The sequence below is a fragment of the Quercus suber genome, unplaced genomic scaffold (assembly GCF_002906115.3).
Source record: "Quercus suber isolate HL8 unplaced genomic scaffold, Cork oak 2.0 scaffold_17, whole genome shotgun sequence".
Taxonomy (NCBI): domain Eukaryota; kingdom Viridiplantae; phylum Streptophyta; class Magnoliopsida; order Fagales; family Fagaceae; genus Quercus; species Quercus suber.
Window position 1 is genome coordinate 408445 of NW_027069482.1, and position 12620 is coordinate 421064.

The window sequence follows — 12620 nt, forward strand, 5'->3', positions numbered from 1 at the left end:
TCCTCCATCACTGGACACACGAGAAGGAAGATAAAAGCAGCAGCAGATGGATGATAAGAATTCCATGCTCTCTCTCTCCCTCTATACCACTGATCTCTTCCTCTCTAGGATTGGATGCTATATCATTAGCCACTTCAATTTACCAAGAGGTCTATGTGAAGCAATGTTTTCTTTTCTGATATTTTTCCTTTTAGTCAATGCTTGTGCCATGACTTATGAGTTATGGCCAATGGCTTTTTTTTTTTTAATAATTTATCTATGGAAAAAGTTAATGAATATTGAACGGTTTTAGACCCCTTAACCTAACCAGATTAAACTAGTTAATTAGCCAAGTGATTAACTTAGTCAAATTATGCCAATCTAGGTTATCACAATCAAACAATTATATCAAGGATATAAAGTAGTGGAAAAATAAATAACACAAGATATGATGACCTAAGAAACCACACGGTAAAAACTGGGAAATGATTTGATCTAGATATTCTCAAGGTAAACTTGAATCTACTATATGAAAGAATCAAAGTTCATACAAAAGGATTTACAAGCACCCACGCTCGACTTCCTAATGCTACCCACCAGTAGAACTTACTGACACGACCACGTACAAACTTCGAATCCACGAACTCCTTCTTTCTTGGATTCTCCACAAGATACAAGCACTACCGCTTGTGTTTCTTTAAGCTCCAATGGCAGCAACTGAGTTGATCATCAAGATGTTGAAGTAATCTCTACCTTGAAAACCTTAAGTTTATGTAAAGGAAAACTCCTCAAGGATCTCATAAAAGATTCACACAAACCTCAAAAATGAGCAACAAGAGCATCCAGAGCTACTCTCAAAACGTGACTAGGGTTTTGCCTTATATACCTAGGGCAAAAACATAAAACCCAAAATGTTTAATAAGATAGGGCTAAGTTGGAAATTCTACAGAAAAACATTCTGGCCAACTTTCGATCGATCGAGTCTATCCTTCGATTGATCGAGCCAGGTTGAAATGCACTAATACATTTGCAGCCTCTCGATTCCAACTTTACATGAATTACACAACTTTGAGCAAGCCTAAACAAGACTAAACATATTGTTTTTATCATGGTTTGCCAATATTACACAATAGAGTTCTAAATACATCAAATTTTAAGTCTTTAGAACCTAACAAACTCCCCATTTGGCAATCCGTGACAAAACACAAATTAAAAGCTCAAAGTTTACACATAAAAGCCTTTTACAAAAATAATGTTCATAAACACAAATTCAATCCTAACTACTATCCATCAGTTGCAAGAGTAAACAGCAGCCTAATTGAATCAACCTGTATATTCCTGAAACACTCAACAAATGCATAAACGCATGTGTGATAGAAAAAAACAGTAAATCAATAAATATGTAAACTAACTTTCCTCCTAAGTTAGATACATCAAAAACAATGTTAACACCCCCTAAACATAACATTCTTGTATTTTCCATACATATTCCCACATTTCAAATAAATCTCCTCATTTTTGTCACGTATTGACAAAGAAAACTCAATAAAGAGTAAACATATGCAATAAAGGATAAGAGAATCAAGAGAACACAAAACAATATCACTCTATAGAAAATAGAGATAACTCCCCCTAGAAACAAAAAAAGTTAAAAACAAGATTCTCCCCCTATAAAAATAGGAAACACAAAACAAGTGTTGGGAAAAACAATTTTGGGGAAAAATTAGGAGGTGGGGATAAAGAAAAAAAACACAAACCAAGTTTTTTTTAATAAAAAAACTACGTTGAGGAAACACATGAAGAAAAATATTCACTCTTTCAATAAAATGTAAACATGACACTATGTGACCCATAAACAGTTGTATAAGTAGAGAAAATATTTGCACATTGATTATCCATCATATCTCTTAAGAAAAATATTTTCTACAGTTCACACATAAAAAAGGCATATGCTAGAAATGAATAGCAACTTGTTAGTAGCAAATACTATAACAAGTCGCTAAAATTCATTTAACTTAGGCAATTTGGATGGAATTTTTTTGTTTTTTATATTTGGGATGCTAAAAAACATTTTGGCTATTTTAATAAGAGATTAAGAGATGTTATTATATGTGATCATTGTGTAACCAATTGTATTTAAATTTGTCCATAAAAAAGAAATTGAATTTAAATTTTGGTAAAATACTTATAGTGATTAAAAAAAAAATGATACAAAAGATTTATACTTCTGATTGAATTTAAACTTGCAGGTGTGATAAATTTTTTTAAAAAAAATACAATCTATATTCTATATATTACTAAAAGCTGAAGCGTAGCGTTTAATGCTGCTGCTCTAACGTTGCGTCACATCAGCTACCACGTCATTTTTTTTTAATATAATTTGTCCTACAATTTTAAAATAATTTTTATAATTTTCAGCTCTATAAATGCAACCCACTATTACCACCCTATAATAAATCCAGCTTACTACTTATTTATTTACTTTCACTATCACCCTATGATAAATCTATATAATTAATTCAGCCCGCCTCTTATTTATTTAGTTCCACTATCAAGCCCTACCCAAAACCTTTTCAGTTTAGTTTTAGGATTTTGTGTGAGCCTTTTCAACTTAAAGGAAGAAGGAAGGAGGGAAAAAAAAAGTTGCTCTACATCAGCTACCACGTCATTTTTAAAAAAATATATATATAATTTGTCCTACAATTTTAAAATAATTTTTATAATTTTTAGTACTATAAATGCAACCCACTATTATCACCCTATAATACATGCAACTTACTACTTATTTATTTACTTCTACTATCATCCTATAATAAATCTGTATAATTAATTTAGCCCCCCTCTTATTTATTTAGTTCCACTATCAAGTCCTACCCAAAGCCTTTTTAGTTCAGTTTTAGGATTTTTGTGAGCCTTTTCAGCTTAAAGGAAGAAGGAAGGAGGAAAAAAAAAAAAAAAAACGTTGAAGCCTTTCAAGCTTTAGGTTTTTATTTATTTATTTTTTTTATTTTTTATTTTCCTATAATTGTTTTTAACATTTATTTTTTTAATATTTACACTTCTCCAACTTTTCTCTCTCCCTTACCATTTCATCTCCCCACTACTTCTTCAATCTTTCTCCCTCTCTTACCTTTTCATCTCCCTACTACCCTCTACATTAATATCATTCTTCCTCTTCCCCTTCATCTTTCTTTATTTTTGTCTCTTCTTATTCACACCCTCTTACTATAAATTTGTCACTATCTCTTCTATTTTATGCATAGTTTTCCTTCACAAAAAAATGGTTCTCTCTCTCTCTCCCTAAATTTTTTGGTGGATTTTTTTTTTTTTTTTTTTTTTTTTTGCATCTCTTCTTTAGGGTGATAATTTTTTATATTCTTTAAAACTCTATTTTGGGTTAATGAGATTTAGTTTTGTTTTTTAAATTGATTGTTAAATATTATCTTATTGCATTTTAAAGAATTAAATATAGCATATAAAAATATAATATTATTCTATTACATAGTATGATTTGGATAATTTGGTATTTATTCTGTTACATAACATTATTTTTTATAGTGCTCAATTTAGATGTTAAATTATGATACTTTACTAATTTTTGTTTATTTTCTAATCCTTTGTGGTGGATAAAGTACTCTTAATAGTTGTATTAAAAGTACTCTATAATGCCATTCATTTAAAGAAAAGTAAAGGTTAGCCAAATAAAAATAATCGTATAGGTGACAAATTTTAACTTTTGCAATTTTATTTTAATTATTATTATTTTATAAAAATGCATGTATAGAAATTTAATTCTTAGATTTTGCTAATAATTGTTTATTTGATAATATGTTTTGGGTGGCCAAAATTATAATTTCTACAAAGAAAATAACCTTAATAGATTATCAAAAATAAAATTTTATCCTAATATTTGTTCAATTAATCATTATTAAGTTTTATTAATTTTTTTAGTTTACGTTTTTTTTGGTGTTTTTGATTGTTCCTATATTACATTTATGATTGTTCCTATAATAAATAAAAATATAATTACGAAATACATTACTCATTATTAGATTAGTTTAAACTGTAAAAAAATAAAAATTAATAAAACACCATAAAATAATTATCACGCGTAACACGCGAGTTTGCAGCTAGTAATAAATAAAAGTGGTAAAATTTGAGGACGCGTCGCATAAAAGAAAATTCAACATGTTCAATAGTAACTTTCACTAGACACAAGCAGGATCCAAAGAAAATAAATTCGAGTAATTTAAAACAGGCAACAAGTGACGAGTCGGATCCACTCTGACCGGACCGCCCCGGATGTTGGGTAAATCCTTGGAGTTGGACCTTTTGTCACTTTCGGAGATTTTAGACAAAATCGAATTCCCGAACAAGGAAAGGAACTGTGATTGGAATTGGATCATATCAATCAACAAATCAAATGCCAGTGAGAGTGGTGGAAAGCTCCGCACCTTCTCAAGTTTCAGGTTTTTACTTTACTTTCCTTACAATAATTTTCTTTTAGTGCCATAGAAAGTTAGGTCTTTCCTTACCTTCTTTTTTTTCAACTCGTTTTTTTCACTCCTATGTTAATTTTAAAATTGCAAAATCTCTCTCCAATAACAGAAATTTAGGTTCACAGCCAACTTATTGACAATAATTATACACAAGTTTAGGTTTCTTTATTTTCACATGTTGTCCTTTTATTACATGTTTTTAGAGGTTCCTGCTATGCTTAATTTTAGAATTCATAGTGAATTTTTCAGGATCCTAACTAAACCTTAGGTAAAGTAACTTAGGTGCTGTAGTACGTTAAGTTTCAGAATTAAGTTCAAACCCGTGATTACATTGACCAATAAAACACAAACAATGTTATCTTTTCCGTGAACAATTAAACTTTAATGCAACCAGGTGTTTCAATTTTTAATGTACTAAGTTTTACCTGCGTTTAAATTTTGTTTTAATCTATGTATGTTTAATTGTGAAGGTGCAAATTCTGGAATGACTTCACCCCCGGCATGCACACTTTTGAGTGTTGGACAGGTTATTCTTTGGCCCCCCTTTTTTTTTCCCTTATGTAAAGTTTACTTCTCGGTAAGATTTTGGTACTCGGTTTAACATACATTAAAGCCTATGTGATCTGAGCTTTGAGTAGTTATTTTTATATTCAACTATTACTAGGTACCGCATGTACAATTATAGTCAAGTTCAAGCAAATGCATGAGATTTCCCTTTAACCATTTGAAGTGAAAAGTATAGATCTACATAATTTACTGTCGAATGGAATCATTTTGATAAATTCTTTATAATCTCAATCAAAGATTTGTAATCCTAATTATATGAGTTGGCTAATCGTCATTGCATTAGTTGAGAGGTACTCTGGTACTCAGAATGTTTCTTAAAGCATAATTTTGTTGCAGGCGTTCTCTGGTACTCAGAACGTTTCTAGTCTTCAAAAAGATGAAGCATGGAGAGTTAACGTTCGCATACAGGGATGTGACCTTGAACATGGGTATCTATGTGGCACCATGGAAGCTCTCAATGTTCCTATGGCAGACACACCAGTAAGCACTTCTTCAATTTGGTTTTTTCATTTAACAACCACCAGAAACATTAATAATTCTTTTGTGTGTGTGTGTGTGTTCTCTGTTATATGGAGGATAGTGCTAAAAATGTGACTTATGAATGTAAAAACACAATGGCCAAGGAGCTCTAGCCTCTAGGCCTCTAACTCAAATGGTACCTTCTCCCCGTTTAAGAGCAGAATGGGGGTGAGGTTGTGGGTTCAAGACTCACCTGGTGCATGTGTAATTTACTAATAAAAAGAGAAATGTGAATGCACCATAAAAGAATTAAGCAGATACAGAGTTTTTGTGAACTTCTGTCTACAATACTTATCTCATAAGTAGGTTACCAATAGTTTTTTAAGAGGCAGCTGATCAAGAGGTTTCTTCCCCCACTGGCCTTTCAATATTCTGATTGTTGTGTGATTCTCCTTAATTGCCATGTAACTGTATTACGTTGCCATGTTTACCTAATTGATTGTTATCATGCATTCTCCATCTTCTTTGGTTGCAGCAGCCGTTCAGTTGCTCAAATTCAAATTTTACTCTTTGTTTTATACTTTTTTTATCAGCATGATGTACACATGAATTCTCCGTAACAGAATATGTGATGCAATTGTACTTTTGGCCATAAATTGTTTGGTTATATTTTCTCAACCTAATGAAACTGGGCTGAATAGCATGCCTGAATCTTGATATGCAACTGGCACTTCATTCAGACAACTGCTAAGGTGTCATGACCCCCTTGTTTACTCTAGTTGAAATATGGCAATTTGCCTTCTTTGTTTGTGGAGAATTTTTTGTTTCATTTATGATTATGTCAGGTAGTGACCTTCTGGGAAGGGGAGATTGTTGATACGATAAATTATACTTTCTTCACTGGCAAATGGGAAGCGACATATGTTCCTCTCCTCATCCATCTATTTTATCATAGAAGACTTTTTAAACAACAGTGATCTTGGACAAAAAAATCCAATGCTGACTGGATGATCTCTTGACAGGCCAGAGGATGATAAAAGGCACTGGGACAAGTTTCCATCCTTTTCTCCCTTTAAGGTAAAGATTTGGAGCTTTTTTGTTCATCATATGCAGCATATGCTCTGCTCTACTTATCAAAAAAAAGTGCAGTATATGCTCTGCTCTGTTAATTAGTTCTGTTCTTTTCAGAGTCAAGTGGAATTTGATGGTGGCAAAAATTTGGACCTGAGTAACTATCCATACATATTTATGGTAACGTAGTCTCAATTATTTCATCGTTTGGTGAAAGAGCTTGCCATATGAAGTACTAATGTGCCTATTTTGTTTTGTTGGTGCAGAGATGGAAAGAGCAATATTTTGTGAATGTTGGGACAGACTGTGGGTTAACTATAGCTGGTTTTTACTATGTTTGTTTCTCTTGTAGTGATGGCTCCATCAGTGGCTTCTATTATGATCCTAATAGCAGGTATCTCCTCCACACTGTTGGTTAAACTGTTCTGGTTTCTCTTTCTTCAAATTATGGAATACAGTAATTTCCCTTTATCAACAGAGATGTGCATATGCTCATAAAGTATTTTCATTTCTGTTAGATGACTCCACGCAGCGCCCCCCCCCCCCCCCCCCCCCCCCCCCCAAAAAAAAAAAAAAAAAAGAACATGGGCACATACAAATAAATTAAACTGATTGATGATAATTACTTGAAACTGCCTGCAGCCCATTTCAGAAGCTTGAGCTGAAATCAACTAATGAGTGAAGATCAGGTTTCAGTTTTTCATCATATGAGTTGCAATAAAATGGAAGAAATGCATCTGCTTTCAGGGTAGAACTTGATTGAACTTTGCTTGGTCAGGTGAATTCTTTGATTTACATCTTGGACAAACTTAGATATTACGCAAGAGCACAAAATATCCAATTATTGTACAAGTGTTATAGATGTAGATCTGTTTGTACTGCTTAGAGTACTTCTTGAGTCATTAGATGTGAATTTAAGTTTAAAATGCACGTCAAGGCAAAAGGGTTTTCTTTTTTTCTTTTTGAGATTCCATTGCACAACGATAACAGAATATATTTTACACAGTTATTTCAAGCTATACAAGTAAACAAACCTTCAAAAGGTAATAAACATATAAAAACCAACAAATAACAACCAAGTGACCAACCAATTAGAGCAGTTAACTTTAGTTTGATAAGAAAAATCTAATACTATATATAATAGCAGAAGCTTTTACTAGGTGCTGACATGTAAGGCAAAAAAGCCCCCTTAAAATGCTGACACGTATACAGCTTCCTCTTAAAAAAATCGCACGGTGCGTTTGAGAGACTCACTTTTAGACACAATCATAAGCCTTTATAAAAAACAACAGCCGCTTATCAAAAAAAAAAAAAGAAAATGCAAGCCCTAAACCGGCGATGCATTGCTACAGAGTGAGTTTCCTTTTTTGCTTTCTTTGTTTTTCGATTTTTTATAAATTTTTATAAGTAAAAACCTAAATCTTGCGATAACTATGATTTATGTTTACTGCAATTTGGGTCGCTCGCCAGACTTAGACCGCCAGAACTGCAAGCACACAGAAAGAAACCGTTAGGCCATACATCCGCCACCCAGATCGTCGAAACCGGCTCCGGTATTTTTTCTTTCCATTTTTAAGATTTGGGTATGAAACGTTACTTTTTTTTTTTGTTGAATGGGTTTAGATTTGATTCGTTTTTGTTTTGGGTTTTTGTGTTTTCTATCAAAATGTTTGTTTCCTCAATTTTAGATATTTGCTTTTGTTTTGTTTTTTATTTTTTGTTTTCTATTTCATTGAGATTACTGAAACTCGTCCTCTGTTCGTTCTCTGTCTGTTTCGTTTCTGCAACTCCATACACATAAGGTCAGTGTAGCTTTGTTAATTTTACTGTTTCGGATACTAAATCTGTGTAGTTTACCAAATTTGACCCACTTTCGTTCCATTTGTGTTTTTCGTTTCAAAACAACACACAGGGAATAGAAAATCCAAAATCGCAAACCAATTTTGCCTCTTCAGAAATTGAAAAGGACCCTTTTCTTTTATCAAGAAACAATAACATCTCTTACAATCTGACCCATTTTGCAACTGTCAAATTCTCCCATTCGATCAGACACACATGGATAAACCCTTTCCTCCATCAAATTCCTTATGCATATTTATTCCTTATTAATTGTTGTTGCTCTCTATCAATTGGTAAGCCCTATATCTTCTCTAAATTTCATTGACTTCTTATGCATTTCATGCATCAAAGTAAGGTATTTCCATGCTCATGCATAATGATTAATTTAGTATTAGTCGAAAACTTGGGGTAGCAGATTTTCATATGACTGTTACGATTGTGAAAGGGAAGTTAGTCCTCCCCATTGCATTTGGGTGTAAAAATTTGACAGAATCAAAATATGCTGTTGTTCTTGACAGTAGCAGGTTTAATTATGCACTTGAAGTGTTTGATAAAATGCCTAGAAGATGCGAGGTTGGTTTTTATTGGGATGCTTTGGTCTCAAATTAACATCTCTACTTTTTTGTTTTGAGAATTTTTCCAGAGTGAAATTTTGAGAAGAAACAAACAAATAAATAGCAAATAGTTTGTTAAAAAAATGTGTTACTGCATATTAAGGGATTATTTACTTAATATGGTTGTGTGATTATATGGTTGTGTGATTATTTACTTATTGATAGTTTGTTTGGTGTGTGTCTATTGTTCATCTTTCTCTTCTGTCATTTTAAAAAACCTTCTTACCCTTTCATTTTTTGTTGAAATTTAGATTTGCTGAGTTTTTCCTGTCAAGTACTAATAATTCATTAATATGCCAAATTTTCGAGGGCCTCATTTACATTGTCACTTATCAGTAATTTTGTATATTCAATGACATTTTTTTCCTCTCGTGCCAATGTAGATCTATCATCTCTGCTCTGGCTTATAGGACAGTTGGTAGATATTCAAGAAAAGCTACTTGATTAAATAGAAAGGTCAGGCCAGCCTAATTTTCCTTTGTTGCTTTTATTTAAATTTGTATCTCTTTATCATTTGTTAATATTTGATTAAAAAAAAAACTTTAAACAAAAACAGTTTAAAAAAGATGGGTTTAGTATTTTTTAATAGCACTGGGAGTATCGCCCTATTGAAAATAGATGTGTTTAGGAAAGGCCTAGGAGAAGATAGAACTATGAGAAATTTAAAAAATACAGCTACTGATTGGATAATCAAGTTTCAAGAAAGAATAATATCATCAAAAAAAATTTAGTGTAAGTGTGTGCTCAATACTTGATATATTCTTTTTCTTAACATTTAGTGTTATGTTTGGGTGTGCTTTTGTTTTAAATGTTTAGCAGAGATTGATGGGGTAGATGGCAATGGCAAGGCCAACATTAGATATTTTTGAATCGTTTTAACTTTTTTTCAGTTTTAAAGTCAATTTGGCTTCTAAAGTAAATTTGTAAAGTCAATTTAGCATTAGATATTTGGCTTTTAGTTTGAGTATTATTGGTTTCTAAAGTCAATTTGTATTTTAAGAGTGTGATATGCACCCAAGAATTTGAAAATTTGATTGCGTTTGTTTGTCAATATAATTCATAGTCAATAAAACACATCCTCCCTACTCTTTTTTTTCTCTAATTTAGATTTCTCTCTCGACACTGCTAAAACAATTCTTATGGTCCCTAAAAATCAAAATTTGGGGTATTGGATTTGGGTTGTGAGTTTTGTATCGTAGTAGTTTTTATAGGTTGGTTGAATTGTGGGTTACTTTGCAAAGCCAGCCATTTCAAAGTGAACAATTTGCAATCCTAACGGCTATTCTGGCATTCTGCAGAACAGGGGGTGTAGAAATAGGTATGTAACATGTAGTTTCCTTTATCTAATTCTTTATTGTTAGCTCACCAAAAACGTAAATATGCTTTCAAACCATTAATATTGAACCGTCTCATGCTTTTACTTTGTTGTTTTGTTGAGAAACTTTAATTGGCAGAACAGTCATAATTATACTTCAAGTTGAACATTTATATGTCTACAAATCACATTTACAAATACACAAAGAGAGCAGTGTGTGTGGCTGTGTGCAACTGAACTATCTATCTTGATTGATTCTCTTACTCACTGCAGAAATATCTTCTACGAGTGGGCCACAACTTTACTTGCAATGTTAAGGCTGATTAGTGTCTGAGTGTCTTAGCTATGTCCGAGTCAATTGAGACGGCTCTGCTAGAATCATACACTGGCATACGTGGTTTACAAGAGATTTAAGAGGCAGTTGTACTCTCTGCAATGAACTATATGAAAACATTGACATCAAGCCTGCTAAGGTGTTTCTTTCCTTCCTTTTGTCTCTAATTTACAATATAAAGGCATTTTCATATAAATTTATGTCACGTCCTTCATCATTCAGTACATATTCAAACTCTGAGTAAATATTTAACGTTGAATTGATTATAATTAGTTTTTTTTTTTTTTTTCATATAAATTTTGTAGATTTATTTTTAGTATCAACTAAATTAATGACTTTTCTATGTAGATTTGCAATCTTCCTATCTCCTCTCACGTTGTTTTGCCAATAGCAATCCATTGTTAGTTTTTTTGCTCTCTCTGATTTTATTTATTTTTATTTTTTCCAATAAATTTGTAATTATTTTTGGCTTATCCAAAGTCTGTTTGGCTGTGCATTTGATTTGAGCTTGATGTGGTTTTTCATGTGATTAGGTTTCAATCAAATGAGAAACCAGTTAGTAAGATGTAATGACTTAACTATTTGCACATTCAATAAGTAGCACTGATCAATTTGTTTGTGGATTAGTGAACTCAAGAGAAACCAGTTAGTGAGATGTAATGAATTGTCTAACCATGCAAAGTCTCTTCTAACAACTTGGTGTAGAATTGCATCTAAAGGAAAAATCGAAAATGGTTGCTCTTGATGTGGTTTCTCTGTTATCATCTTACGACATGCCAACTTTACCTTAATGAATGCTCCAATTAATGAATATTCATTGTGAAAATTCATAGTTGCAAATATTAGAATAATAAATGTTATTAGCTTTCATAGTTTACTTATTAAAAAAAAGAAAAAGAAAAAAAAGAAGCTTCATAGTTAGATGATAGAGTTTAGTGGGATCAATTGATACTTTAGTAGAATATATTTTGTTCAGCCACAAACAACCATTTTTTTTTTTCCTTTATTTTGTGTAGAATTACAATCAATTGGAAGAAATTAGATCTTTCATATTTAATTCAAGCAATGTCGTATGAATACTTTGATTTGCCTAGAATCAAGAAGCATGAAATATAGATATGGTTTTGTTCTTTGCAATATGGTGTTGAGCATGAGAGTTATATCATTTTTGTGAAATGAAAGTTATGTTTTTCTCACCTCTAAGTTTAACTATTTGATCGTTTGGGTGTTTCTTTTAAATATTATTAGATATTATTCTCATATACTTTAAATGAAAACATGACAAATGTTAATAACTAACTAATTAAAAAAATTTGTAGGTAACTATCGACTGTCATTCACATGGGCAACAAAGCTCTACATCAACTTTGACATTCCAAAAGTCACAAAGGGAATTATGTCAAAAGGACCTCCCAAAGGACTGGATGGATAACTTTCTTACATAAAAGAAAAATAGTTGCTAAAATAGAAGACTTGGAAGCATAAAAAATGCTTAAGTTATGCACCAAGTTCTATTCTTCATACCCTTTTCTTATTTACTTAATTTTCAGTTTTATTTCAGATTATGAGAGTATTTAGGCTATGGTTTTGTAATATGAGCATCCTAAGACTCTTATATCAACATGAATTTAAGTTTTGTAATATATGTGATTCTAATTTTGAATTCAGTTATATTTGTAGATTGTAATTCATTTGTCTCTGTTAGGTTGCCGCACTGTTCAGTGCAGCTTTGTTTTGGGAATACAAGATTCATGAAAATTGAGAATGCTATGAGTATGCATTTTTATAGGTGCTACATTAAAAAGCTTCTAATTTCAAGTAATGAATATGAGTCCTAATTTTAAGTACTGAGCTTGATTGTTGACCTTTTAGGTTTATATTATACAAATAACAACTCAAGGCCATGAACAAGGCAAATATTTGGAGTTGAGAAAATCAAAATG

At 31.8% G+C, this 12620-nt stretch overlaps 1 pseudogene; it reads left to right on the forward strand.

Annotated features, from left to right (window-relative positions):
* Nucleotides 1–4218: 4218 nt before the first annotated feature.
* Nucleotides 4219–12364, forward strand: LOC112036176 (uncharacterized; annotated as a pseudogene).
* The last annotated feature ends 256 nt before the right edge of the window (nt 12365–12620 follow it).